Here is a 13,066-nt window from a genome sequence, read left to right on the forward strand (position 1 = left end):
ACAATTAGAATCACTAATATAAAAGTATGAAGAGGTGTCCATAAAATAATCACAAGAAACTCCAAAATGTATAATGTGGCATAAAAACATGAATATGAATGTGCAAGTGTATGTAGGTGTATACGTAAAATATTTAAAATATTTATTTATTTCTAATCTGTATCTAAATACATATATTGTTATATGGTGATCATACAATGTGAATTCAACACATACAAACAACCGGACAGTAAAACACAAAGTACAAAGTAAATCAGATACACAGATACAAATCACTGTGTACAGTGACAATAACGCTAAACAACGCTCACAAAAAAGCAAACATTACACTCCCGTGGCAATAAAAGGCACAGCATCTGGATTCTAGAACGTAACAGAGTGGAAACTTCAAGCATGCACGAGACATAGAACCCAAACAACAACCATCACTGGTTACCTGCATGGGTCAGCAAATACAAATACGCCCACGGGAGGACATGAAAACCTGATCCACCAAAATAGATATATTGCATGAACACAATATAAACATGCTTCAAGAACAAACAAAATACATGTTTCACATGTTCACATGTCAGTGCCAAATGTTACAAGACAGTGCCAAACGCACATGGCCCGTAGGGAAGACCATACACAAGGAGGGATGCAATATGCAATATGCAATACAGCATGACCTTTAATGACCTTTACGACGGAGCCTCCCCTTGCCCAATCCACCTACAGCAGCCATTGCTCTTCCTGCTGCAGGCCACCAACAATGCCATCAATGACCTGAACCATTTATGCAGGATTTAGCATCAAACACAAGGAACAATTCATTACCCCATTACACAAGCACTGGCTTTCATAGATGAACACACGCCATAGGCATGCTTAGCTCTTATGCTACATGCTGTTGGTGCATATTGACATTGTAAACATTCTCTAAGACAGGGGTCTCAAACTCAAATGAGCTGGGGGCCAATTCTGCCAACGTCATCTGATTGGAGGGCCGGCTATTTCTGAAAATGCAATGTTCTTTTTTTCAAATACCACACAAAACTGCAAACAGAAAGTGCAAGTGTTTTTATCTAGTTTTAGACACCTGTGCTAGCAACCTTAGCTTATAAATAAAATAATGATAAAATAAATATTAATACAAATTATAAAATAAATGAAAAACATAAAAACAGATATGTGTGTGTTTTTCACACCAAATAAAAATATTTCCTCTCATAACTTTTTTAAACCTGGCAAACTAGGCATCAGGGTTAAGAAAGCAACACCATTGGATTTTTATATCAAAATTTCAAAAGGCCATGGCTTGAAAGTGGTCAGAGATAAAGTCCTACTGTAAATGTAAAAATCTTTGAGTAAAACAAAAGTTTATGAAGGGGGTAAATTTACCCATCTAATTTGTCACTGGATGGCAAGAACCTCAAATTATGCACCTTTCAGTAAATACTGGATGAACATATTTAAGCAGGTTTACTTTCCTTTTTTCATATAACCCACATAACAAATTAACAGGAAAACACCTAAGATGTATACCAACACCTAAGATGTTGTGGTTTAGTAATAGATTACTACAATATAGGCCTACAATAAAGTATTTTGGTCAAACAGTTCCTATCATGGGGTAATCTGCAGTACCCAGAAGTTCGCATCATATTAAGGGTGACTTTGTAGTTCTTTAGAGCCCTATTTCTACTAGCCCTGCTGTCTGTACCACATCAATTACGGACACTATCATCACGATTATCAGTGCAACCTCCAAGCTATGGGCAGAGGGTTGAAACAAGCATGGTATGCTTAGTGGACACCGTTGTATACACGCACCTCTATTCACAGACGCAACGTGACTATCACTGTCATAGACGATCGATCATAATCTCCAAAAGGATATTCTCCTTCAGAATTAGAATAGGTGAATAACATAGCTTACCTAAGACTTCATCACACGTGAACGTTTTCCAACATTTGGTGTAGGCCTATTTCTGCTTAATTTCTGCTTCAATTTCTGCAACACTATGGCCTGCATCGCTTCCGCGTCATTACAAATGCACGTCTTTGTGTTTCTCGCGTGTAAAGTATTTCCTGAAAACTTTGCGCAGCGATTTTGGGTTTGAATCAAGATCTGGATGTCTTGCACATAGTGGAGCAGAGTAGATCTACAAATGAGATTTGTCACCGTACCTGGATCTATCGTCTATTTTAATCAGTGTCGTTGTTTGTCGCAATTAATAGCCTCAAGGGCCGGATTACATTATTATTTTGTCATATGTCGCGGGCCGGAATTGGGCAGGACGTTTGAGACCCCGGGTGTTTGAGACCCCTGCACTAAGAAGATTAAAAATCAGTTTGCAGTAAAGCTATTTATTGGCTAAATTTTGGTGCCCCCTCTGTCCTTTGGTGTCCTACGCACAGTGTGTGATGCCCGTGATGGTAGCTGCGGCACTGCTCTGATAGGTATAAAAACACAACAGGCAAACAGACATCCTCCAAAGGATGCTGTGGTCACAATAATTACTTCAAACTGCGCCTTTAGCACTACAGCAGTGGCTCTCAAACTTTTTCTGTCATTCCCCACTTTGGAGTTCTGACCCCATCAACCCCGCAAAACGCTAATGTTATAATATTTCTTTCGCATTTTGGTTCCACGTTACATTTCCCGCTGGATCGGATTTTATTCTAATTCATATGTCGGTCTGTTTATGACTCCTATATTTGTGTGTGACTATTTTGTTTTGAATCTATGATGTTCCTTGTAAAGATAAGCAAAAAAAAACCACCCAATCACCCAATGCTGATGTGGTACATGAAAATTTAGCTAAAAATGTGGAGAATGCAATGCAATCAAGCATTTTGGACGATATATTTGCACAAGCTGGCAGAATAGGCAACATGCCGATGTGCGTTTTATTTGGAGACTGTTTTGCGAGACAGACTGAGTTTGCTGCTGATATTCTGGGGATAGGCTACAACATAGCCAATGTAGGACATTAGCCTTTTAATATATTTGCTGCATTGGATCAGTCTTTCTAGAACAGGCAAGAGCTTTCTAGCCTCACGTCAGCAGCGCTGCATCCCATATACATTAAAACAACCAGCGGATGGTGGGCGGGTGCGGTTTTGAAAATTGGTCAAAAAACTTTGGTGCTGATGGATGGCGGATGGATGATAAGTTTTGTTATGCAGTTATGGTTGAAATAATAGCCCATCAGCGCATCTCTAGTGTGTGTGTGCCTCTCTCTCGGGCACACACACACACACACACACACACACACAACACACACACACACACACACGCTAGCATAGCAACATGCTAACACATTCGCGCCGCGCACCAGAGCGTTTGAGTGCACGCACCGACACGGGAGAGGTATGACTCAACTTGTGAAAGTTAAGGTAAGAACATATATTACTACTGACATTGGGTGGCGTGTTCCTTTAAACCCCAGTCTCCCCTCAGTCTTTGTCTGGCCTCGTCAGAGATGACCGCAAGGTGCTATCCACCCGCCTGACTCACAAGGAATACTCCTCCTGGATTTCCCTCGCCTGTTTCAGCGTCCTCCTGGTCTGACCCCTCGAGTCGCCTCCGGATTTGGATCTAGTTAAGTCGATCTTCTGTGTTTTGGGACTTCTTCCGTTAAGTTTGCTGATCTTCTGTGTTTTGGACCCTCCTTGGCCTACTGTTTCCAGTGGAACTTCTGTTTGATACTGGCCTGGGTTTGACAACCCATTTCCTGATTTTCCTTTAAAATGAAACTATCTTGTTTGAACTCTATCTCCCTGTCCTGAGTCTGTGGGCCGTGACAGTATTCTTCAACTTACACAAATGTCCTTGTCTGGCACAAATAATGCCATATGTGTGGGCTCTAGCTGGTTATGCGATTGTGTGCCTCATTCTGTTAGGTGTATTTGTTCAGTGCGTTTCCTCTCATCTGGCCAGACAGTTTGCACTGTCAAAGAAAATATTGAAAAGTCAATCCAGCATTTCATCAATTCAACATTGCTTCACTTTATTCATGTTGAGGAATATTAACATAAATACACACACACCTCTAATATAGTTATCTGCCGTGCACACATATCGGCAGCCTACCGGTCAGTGGTTCTCTGCTGTTAATTCGTCGTCGGGAAGACCATGTGCACCGGGTGCCACTGATGAACAGGCCTCTCCACACCGTACCGCCAATGGGAACAGGATAGCCACACCATACTGCCAATGGGAACAGGCCTCTCTACACCAACCAATGGGAGAGTGCAGAGGAGACCTTAGGTAGGAATTCATACTGCATCAATCTACTATTACTAAAGGATGGGAGTGCAGGAGTTAGAAGTTATAGTCAAAGTGTAGTGAAAGGAGAGAGTGGTAGAAGGAGGTAGAGGATGGGAGAGAGGGAAATGAATTGTGTGTGTGTTAGGTTGTTATAAGTGTCAGGAGAGGAAGGAAGAGGAGTTAGAGGAAGAGAGAGAGGGAAATGAATTGTGTGTGTGTTAGGTTGTTACAAGTGTCAGGAGAGGAAGGAAGAGGAGTTAGAGCAGTGGTCCCCAAACTTTTTCTTCCGAGGGCCAGCTCACTATGCCCGGCTCTAAGAGAGGGCCAGAGACTCGGAGTATATTAGTAACCATAAATAGCTTAGTGCTGTGAACAACAGCAGTCTACCTTAGTTGAATATTCCATTACATTTAATCATAGGCTACTGCAATTTACCATTGTTAGCTATGTTTATATTGCCATCATACAATATCAGTGTAAAATGTAGCTCAAATGAAATAATACTAATAGCAGAGAAATAATATTAGCAGGTAGTCCCAAAAGTGTATTTTATTCAAAATGTTTAATTCAAAAGTCTGAACTCTGTGTCTTTGCATACACAGCTCAACTTGTGAACAAGCAATATCCTACAAATAATTTGAAGTTCTCAAACTATGAGTTTTATGAAGTGCTGGCAAAAACATCTGAAATGACCACTTTCACTCACCTGATGAGAACTTTGTGAATTTGTACATTTGAACAAGTGAATAAAAATAAAAATAATTAATTATCCCAGAAAGTCCCAGAAATATGACTTGAATAAAAGTTAGTTAGTTATTAACAATTAATTGATAAACTTTTAGAATACTTTGAGCACTGATGCAGTCAGCATAGGCCTCTTAAATTGTTTGCAGGTAGGCCTACATTTCATTCCGTTTTCGATGGCAAACGCGAAACAGCGCCAAAACAACCACCAGTGGACAAAAAGAGTATTACACTGGTACTGTTAAGACTCGTCATAGAGAATGAAGGGGGAAAGTACGGAGGTTATAGTTTGACGATGTCGTACTCCCATGCGGGCCAGATGCTATATACCACGGATATGTTTTGGGGGGCCACCCAAAATGAAGTGGCGGGCCGTATCTGGCCGCGGGCCGTAGTTTGGGGACCACTGAGTTAGAGGAAGAGTGAGAGGGAAATGAATTGTGTGTGCATGTTAGGTTGTTACAAGTGTCAGGAGAGGAAGGAAGAGGAGTTAGAGGAAGAGAGAGAGGGGAATTAATTGTGTGTGCATGTTAGGTTGTTACAAGTGTCAGGAGAGGAAGGAAGAGGAGTTAGAGGAAGAGAGAGAGGGGAATGAATTGTGTGTGCATGTTAGGTTGTTACAAGTGTCAGGAGAGGAAGGAAGAGGAGTTAGAGGAAGGGAGAGAGGGAAATGAATTGTGTGTGTGTTAGGTTGTTACAAGTGTCAGGAGAGGTTATCTGAAAAGCTGCTTGAAGATACAGGGACACCCTTGCTCTGGTGCCACTTGGCTGGCGCAGGTGCCAGATGGACAGAAAGCAGGCTAGTGCTGTGCTTCTGCCAGGTGCATTAAGTCATGCATCTAATAGTCCAGTGTCCAGTGTGTGGGTGGTTGATGTAATGTTCTGTTATTTCAGCATTGTAGGAGTGGTCAGTGTACAAGTGAGACATTGGGCTCCTGATTCATCAGGAGGGGATCCACGTTGAACGATGTCATGTTAATGACAGTAAAAACAGTCCAAATGTATCTGACTTTAATCACACAGCAGCAAGAGAATCACAGACAGATTAAGTTTTTACTCATGTGTACGGTCTCTGGAAAGATGCCAATTAAAAATAGAGGAATAATGAAAAGAAACAATTAAAGCAGGAGAGTACTGAGGTAGAGAAAATGTCAGAGTGGCTTGTCACTAATCAGAACCTGCATCTTCACAGAAGCTTCTTCATTTGAAGCAATTAGCTGTAATAATTAGGGGGAAAGACATTAGGTGCAGTCTTTGTTCCTTGATAATCAGTTCAGGCAGAGCAGTGTGTGTGTTTGTGTGTGTGTGAGTTGCACTTCACAATCAAATGTATGTAGAATTCATGTATCTTGTATTAGGAAACCATCCATAAGTATTTTAATAAAGTATCTGCATACACATGACTGACATCTGTTGATGAATGAGACACATGCATGCACACAAGGGCAATTAGATGGTGGATAATAGTGTGATACACTGATGAAAATATGGAAATAATGTGCAGGGGAGCAGCTATTTAACTCTATATGATTTGTGTATTCTTATTCTACATGCCACCTTTGCACGTATGGCTTTATGTTCATCTAGTTTTAGTGTTTAATGATGATATATGGTTACAGCAAGAACAGATAAATACACCTGTTGAAAAGCATTTACTTGACAACATCAGCAACTATATCACCAACATTCACTAGTAAACTTTTATCAGTATCAGTTGAGCTGTTGGAGGCATCCTATGTTGAGCCTAAAACTGCTAGATTGTATCCAATTAAGATGTTATTCCTCATGGGAAAACCACTGCTATTATTTCCTTTCCTGCTTATCGATGTGTGCTGCCTTTGAAAGCTCTCTGTAACTGATAAAAGCTTATATGACTTTATTTACACTTACACAGAATTGATGAAATGACATTATACAATGATGTATACATTATACATCTGCTCCACTCATTTGCCAGCGAAGATTCCATCTCTTATCGGAAATGGACATGTAAAGACATATACTCAAAGACACAGCAATAAGAAAGCTTATCTATCTATAAAGCAAGAAGCATCTGTGTGTCTGTGGCACGCATATCTTGCTGACCGTTTGTCAGACTGACCTAAGATTTCGTATGTGGCTCGCGCGTGGCACAAAGGTGTGCACTCTCGATTTTGAAGATTTTTTAATGCATAATTCAAAATCTGCTTATTTACGTAGGACGTTTATCGCTGCACTGCACTGTTTCCAACGGGACCAGTTTCAGGGGAGCTCCACCCCATGGATCGTGTACTGACAAGTCTCACTTTGATGATAGTCAGTCGCAATTTAAAAAACGGATTACTCGGGAACCGCTTGTGGGTTAACATGCAAGAGGATTATCGTGTCTGACCTCAACAATAAAGACTCCCTGTATGCAGTTTGCTTGCATGAAATGATTATGCGGATTTTGCACGCCAACAAACATGGGGTATGTAGTGACCACTCAAAATAAAAGTATGTGCAATAAACTGACGCTTCGAATAGCCCAGGCTACTTTGGACTTGATACTTTGACTAAACAAACAACAATTCCGACTGCAAGGTCCCAAATTGAAACGAGCGATAGGCTAATGCCACATAGCTAACGTTAGACAACAAGTTGCAGACTGAGCGACGTCACTTATCACGCCATCAAACACGGGTATGTAGTGACCACTCAAAATAAAAGTATGTGCAATAAACTGACACTTCGAATAGCATTAGGAAGTTATTCAGTAAGCTATACACACTTAACTCAAAACAGTTGTTAGGCTTATGTCATTCTGATCTGTAGAAATGTCACATGCAGCCAAGACCTAAATTTATTACACATGTAATAGAGGCCACATTAATTATAGGCTATATTATAATATTCCGTATTCATTATTGAATGCTTAGCTGGAATGATGTTTCCCGATCATCCTATTTTTAAAGCAGGCATACCTGTAGGCATGTAATTGAGCTACGGGTTTTCTTCAGGAATGGCATGTTTGAACAGGCCCAGGTTCAAGAGCGGGTGGGGCCACTGCTCTCTCCCTTCGCTACAGATGGACAGAATGTTTAATGGATGTTGAAAGGTAGATATTTTAATGGAGGTTGATAGGCAGATAGTTTAATGGATGTTGATGGACAGATAGTTTAATTCATGTTGATAGGCAGATAATTTAATGTTGATATAGTTTAATGATACACATAGTTGGGGGCCAAGCAGCGAAGCTGCGATGGCACCTATTGAGTTACTAGCTTTTCCTATTATTACACTTCCGCCATTGGAGTCTATGGCAGCCCATAGAACGCCTGGCTAAAAAGTGCAGATTTTTGGCAGAAAGTTTCGGGAAACTCCACTGACCACTCACACTCATTTACGGACCTCTAAACCCAGCCGCCTAGCGCCACCAACAGGTCAAAATCTGGCCGAAAATTGAACCGCTGGGTCTAAAGTTATGAAATTTGGCACACTGATTCAGCACTGTCCCATGATCACTTTCACCAATTTACAGAACTCTATGCCCAACACTCTAGCGCCAGCAATGGGTCGAACCTGGATTGCATTCACGCATGTGACCATTGAACGGTGCGTCCGATTTTCACATATCAGGCACCGGATCCCTGGACGGACCTAAGTTCAATGACCCCTATTACGTCACTTTTCGCCATATTGGACCTCCGCCATATTGGATTTAGTCCAAATTCTACGAAAAGTTTCAGCGTTCACAAATTTCATCCGATTTTCACGGAACTTGGCGAAGATGATCTTCTGCCCGAGCCGCACAAAAGATACTTGTTAGATTTTTCAATTTCATTTTTGTTTGCCCATGACAGCCAATCAAATATGGCGATGAAGCTGCCAAACAGGAAGTGGACAAACATCTAGGTGACGCTTTGAGTTAACATAACAAAACTCGATACCATTAGTCAGGACACTGTCCCAGTCACTCACAGCAATTTTTATGCATATACATCGAACACTCTAGCGCCACCACGAGTTCAACGCTGGACATGTGTTCAGGTGCGTCATTCTTGACTCTTTTGTCTGATTTTCACAATTGAGGTAGCGTCTGAATCCTTGGACCATCCCGAGTTCATCGACCCCTATCCCTTCACTTTCCGCCATATTGGACCTCCGCCATATTGGATTTAGTCCAAACTCTACGAAAAGTTTCAGCAGTTACAAATTTCATCTGATTTTCACAGAACTTGGCAGAGATGATCTTCAGACCGAGCCGCACAAACGATACTTGTCAGATTTTTGAATTTCAAGTTTATTTTCCCGTGACAGCCAATCACACATGGCGACGATGCCGCCTAACAGAAAGTGGGCTAACATCTCGGCTACGCTTTAATGTATGAAGTCCAAACTTGGTACAGGGACTTGGTATCTGATTGTGAGGACGCATTAGGAAATTGGCATCATTTGGCCTCTATAGGGGGCACTGCAATACAGGAAATGAGGTTGTATCTCAGCAACGCTTTGATGTACAAAGTCCAAACTTGGTATAAGGACATGTTACCTGATTATGATGACGCCCTAGGAAATTGGCATCATTTGGCCTCTATAGGGGGCGCTGCAATACGGGAAGTGAGCTTGTATCTCAGCAACGCTTTGATGTATGAAGTCCAAACTTAATACAGAGACAAAGTAGCTGATTGTGAGGACATCCAAGGAAAGTGGTCTCATTTGGCCTCTAGGGGTGCTGTAATAGGCAAATTGAGCTCACATCTCAGCAACTCTTTGGTGTATGAAGTCCAGGGACATGGTAGCTGATTCTGAGAAGGACATTGGTGTAATTTGCGCCTCCAGGGGCACTATAACAAAGTAAATGAGCTTATTTCTCAGCCATTCTTTATCCAATTGCAATCAAACTTGCTGTGAGTGCTTGCTCATGCCATGGCAACTCTATTCCTGCTATAGCGCACTGCTTGGCCCCCACATTGCTGCTTGCAGCTATATTTGTTGTTGGAATATTGGTAGTTTCAAATGAGATTGTTTAAAAGTTGAATGTAGATCATTTAATGGATGTTGAGGCAGATTTTTTAATGGATGTTGATAGTTTAATGGGTGGATGGGTGAATAGTTTGAGGAAGATGGATGGAGAGAATATATACTATATATACTATATATATATATATATATATATATATATATATATATATATATATATATATACTTAGTTGGATGGAAGGTGCCTTATATCCTTGTAGAATGGAGAGAGAGAGAGAGAGTTGGCCTAGTTGAGCAGCTGACAGTTGATACAGGTGCAAATTAGTTTGACCCTTTACAATGTTATAATGCTAATGCAAAGTCTATGGGAGAAAAAATCAGCTTGTTTTCTGTTAATATCTCAAAAAGTATAGAAAATTAAAATTGCTCAATTGTCCTTTTCAAGACCTACGCAATGGTGGTTGAATGAGGTTTGTACATTAAATGGTTCAAGCTGAATTAGATGCACAAATTCGGTTAGAAGAGGAATAATATGGAATGATAATAAGAAGCCTTGGAATGAATGGCTGATGGAATTCTTAAGTGCAACTACCCCCTTCACACACACAAACTCTCTCCCTTCATTTCTCTTTCTCTCTCTCTCTCTCTCTCTCTCTCTCCCCTGTCTCCTTGTCTACTTCCTCCATAATCAACAGGCTGCAAGTAGCCAGCTGACATTTAAGCTGTGCTGCAAATTGCCTTGAGTTCAGAGGTCACTGCCACTGACAGGTACAAAGAGGAGGCAGCCAGTGAAGGCACTGAAGGGAACACAGAGGGGACCGAGACACCAGTGGGCAACTCATCTTAAGAAAATAAGCATGGGAAGGTCGCAGAAGAGGACAGCCGGGAAGTTGGCAACTAGGAATATGGAGGACTCCAGGGATCGGGGTGGGGGTCTTGGTGTTTCACCTCTTTCATCATGTTTCACCTCTTTCCTTGTACAATACTGTCCTTTTTTGCGATAGTCCTTATTCTTTCTTTCAGTCTGAATTTGTTTTTCATTAATATGACATGGTTCAACAGTGATCTCCTTCTCGGCAGCCCCATGTCTCACTTATACACTGACTGTCCTTATTCCCTCTCTCAGTCTACCACTCCTTCCTCCCTTTTCTAATTGGATGCTTTGCAGCAGAGATGCAAGGTAAGAGAAAAGATATCCTGTTTTTCTGACTGGCTCACAGAGCTCCTGATTGTGACAATAGAAGACAAAAGCCAGTTGAGAGAATTTAGATCTTTTTGTCACTGGGATAAAAAAAGCTAAGAATACTTACTGGCAAAAAGCTGATCAAGGAGGGCCATTCCTACTGAAATACAGTACATGTTGACAGGCTATTCAGTGCCACTCTGTCCTTGGATTACCTGCAGGAAACAATTATGGCATTTTTCAGGGAGACAGTGAACCACAGAAATAAAAAGATAGTTATATATGTTCAGTGTTATATTGTATACTGGACTATCTGATGAGTGATATCTAAGTATAGTATAAATACTTTTTTGATCCCGTGAGGGAAATTTGGTCTCTGCATTTAACCCAATCGGTGAATTAGTGAAACACAAACAGCACACAGTGAACACACAGTGAGGTGAAGCACACACTAACCCCGGCGCAGTGAGCTGCATGCTTCAACGGCGGTGCTCGGGGAGCAGTGAGGGGTTAGGTGCCTTTCTCAAGGGCACTTCAGCCGCGGCCCACTGGAACCGGCAACCCTCTGGTTACAAGTCCAGAGTGCTAACCAGTGGGCCACGGCTGCCCACATCTCTATTGTTATACAGGTAACATTCCTGGACCCGCACCAAGAAGGACACCATCCACAAGAAGTATTACACACAATTACCATACATCACAACTAGCACTTAAAAAATGCATTGAAGACAATTACATGGAGAGCTTACATTTAAATATAGACACTTGATCAAAACAATTAGGCTGAAAGAAACATTTCCTTTTTTGAGAAATTGGCCACAAATATGCTCCTCTGATTCAATTAATTCTAATCTACACAGTGACGACAAATCAACACCATGCATGCATGTTCAGATGGGCTCTATTTCACCTCAAAGTGTATACTCAGTTCAGCCTGATCTTGTGTATTTAAGAGATAACATTCCGCTATGTTCCAAGAAGGAAGCACAGCTCTGTGTCTGGCTATTCAAAGTTGAAACATAACCTCAAAAAAACTGGGCAAGTAGACACAAAATGCTCAAGCACTGTAAGCTATTACTGAAAATTCCCAATGACTAAGACAAGAACAACATTTTTGCACAAGTAATGAATCTACTGGCTAACAATAGTAGCTAGCCAGCTAGCATGATACCATGGCATGAAGTGATTCAGCTAACTTTGGTATCTGCACGGTTTACATTATGGAAGCATTGGCTGATACCTCATACTTCTCCTAAACATTATGCTAAACCAAACCAAAAACTTAAACTGGATGCATGCAAATATGTGAAGCAGTACAGGAATTCTGAAAAACACGAAAGTATACATACTTCACAGGCGTCAGTCATCTTCACAACTCTAAATATTTATGTATATTGTATCGTATAAATCAGTACAGTAGCCTACTGTACCTCTGAATCTGGACATTCAGTCATGTGTTTACTTGAGGAAGGGAAGATGGCCTCAGGTGTCACAGTACAATACCTCCACAAGGCAATTTGGTTTTAGTATATGTTCCAATCTCAACCTAAACATATTATTTTATATAGGCCTAATGTATCTTATTGTCTTGTGTAACATCACATATATCAGTTCAGTACATTGGTTCTGTGTTCAATACACTAGCCCCCCTACTCCACTGTAATTACAAGACTGGAGCTTTTTTCTCCAGCCCCAAATGCCATTTTTCACCGACGGCCTGTTCCTTTAAATAACTTCCCGCTTCTTGATGATATCGCAGTTCCACTTACAAAACATTAAAACTTTGATAACCTCACTGCTTAAATATTTTAAAAAGGTAGTAATTTCATTTTATTATGCTATTCATCAATAAACGCCAACACCAGCAGCGCAGTTGAAGATTCATGTATTTTTAATTCAGCAAATTGTAACTGCCTTCTGGAGACTCCTCGCCTTCCTGC

The sequence above is a fragment of the Alosa alosa genome, chromosome 11, assembly GCF_017589495.1.
Source record: "Alosa alosa isolate M-15738 ecotype Scorff River chromosome 11, AALO_Geno_1.1, whole genome shotgun sequence".
NCBI lineage: Eukaryota > Metazoa > Chordata > Actinopteri > Clupeiformes > Clupeidae > Alosa > Alosa alosa.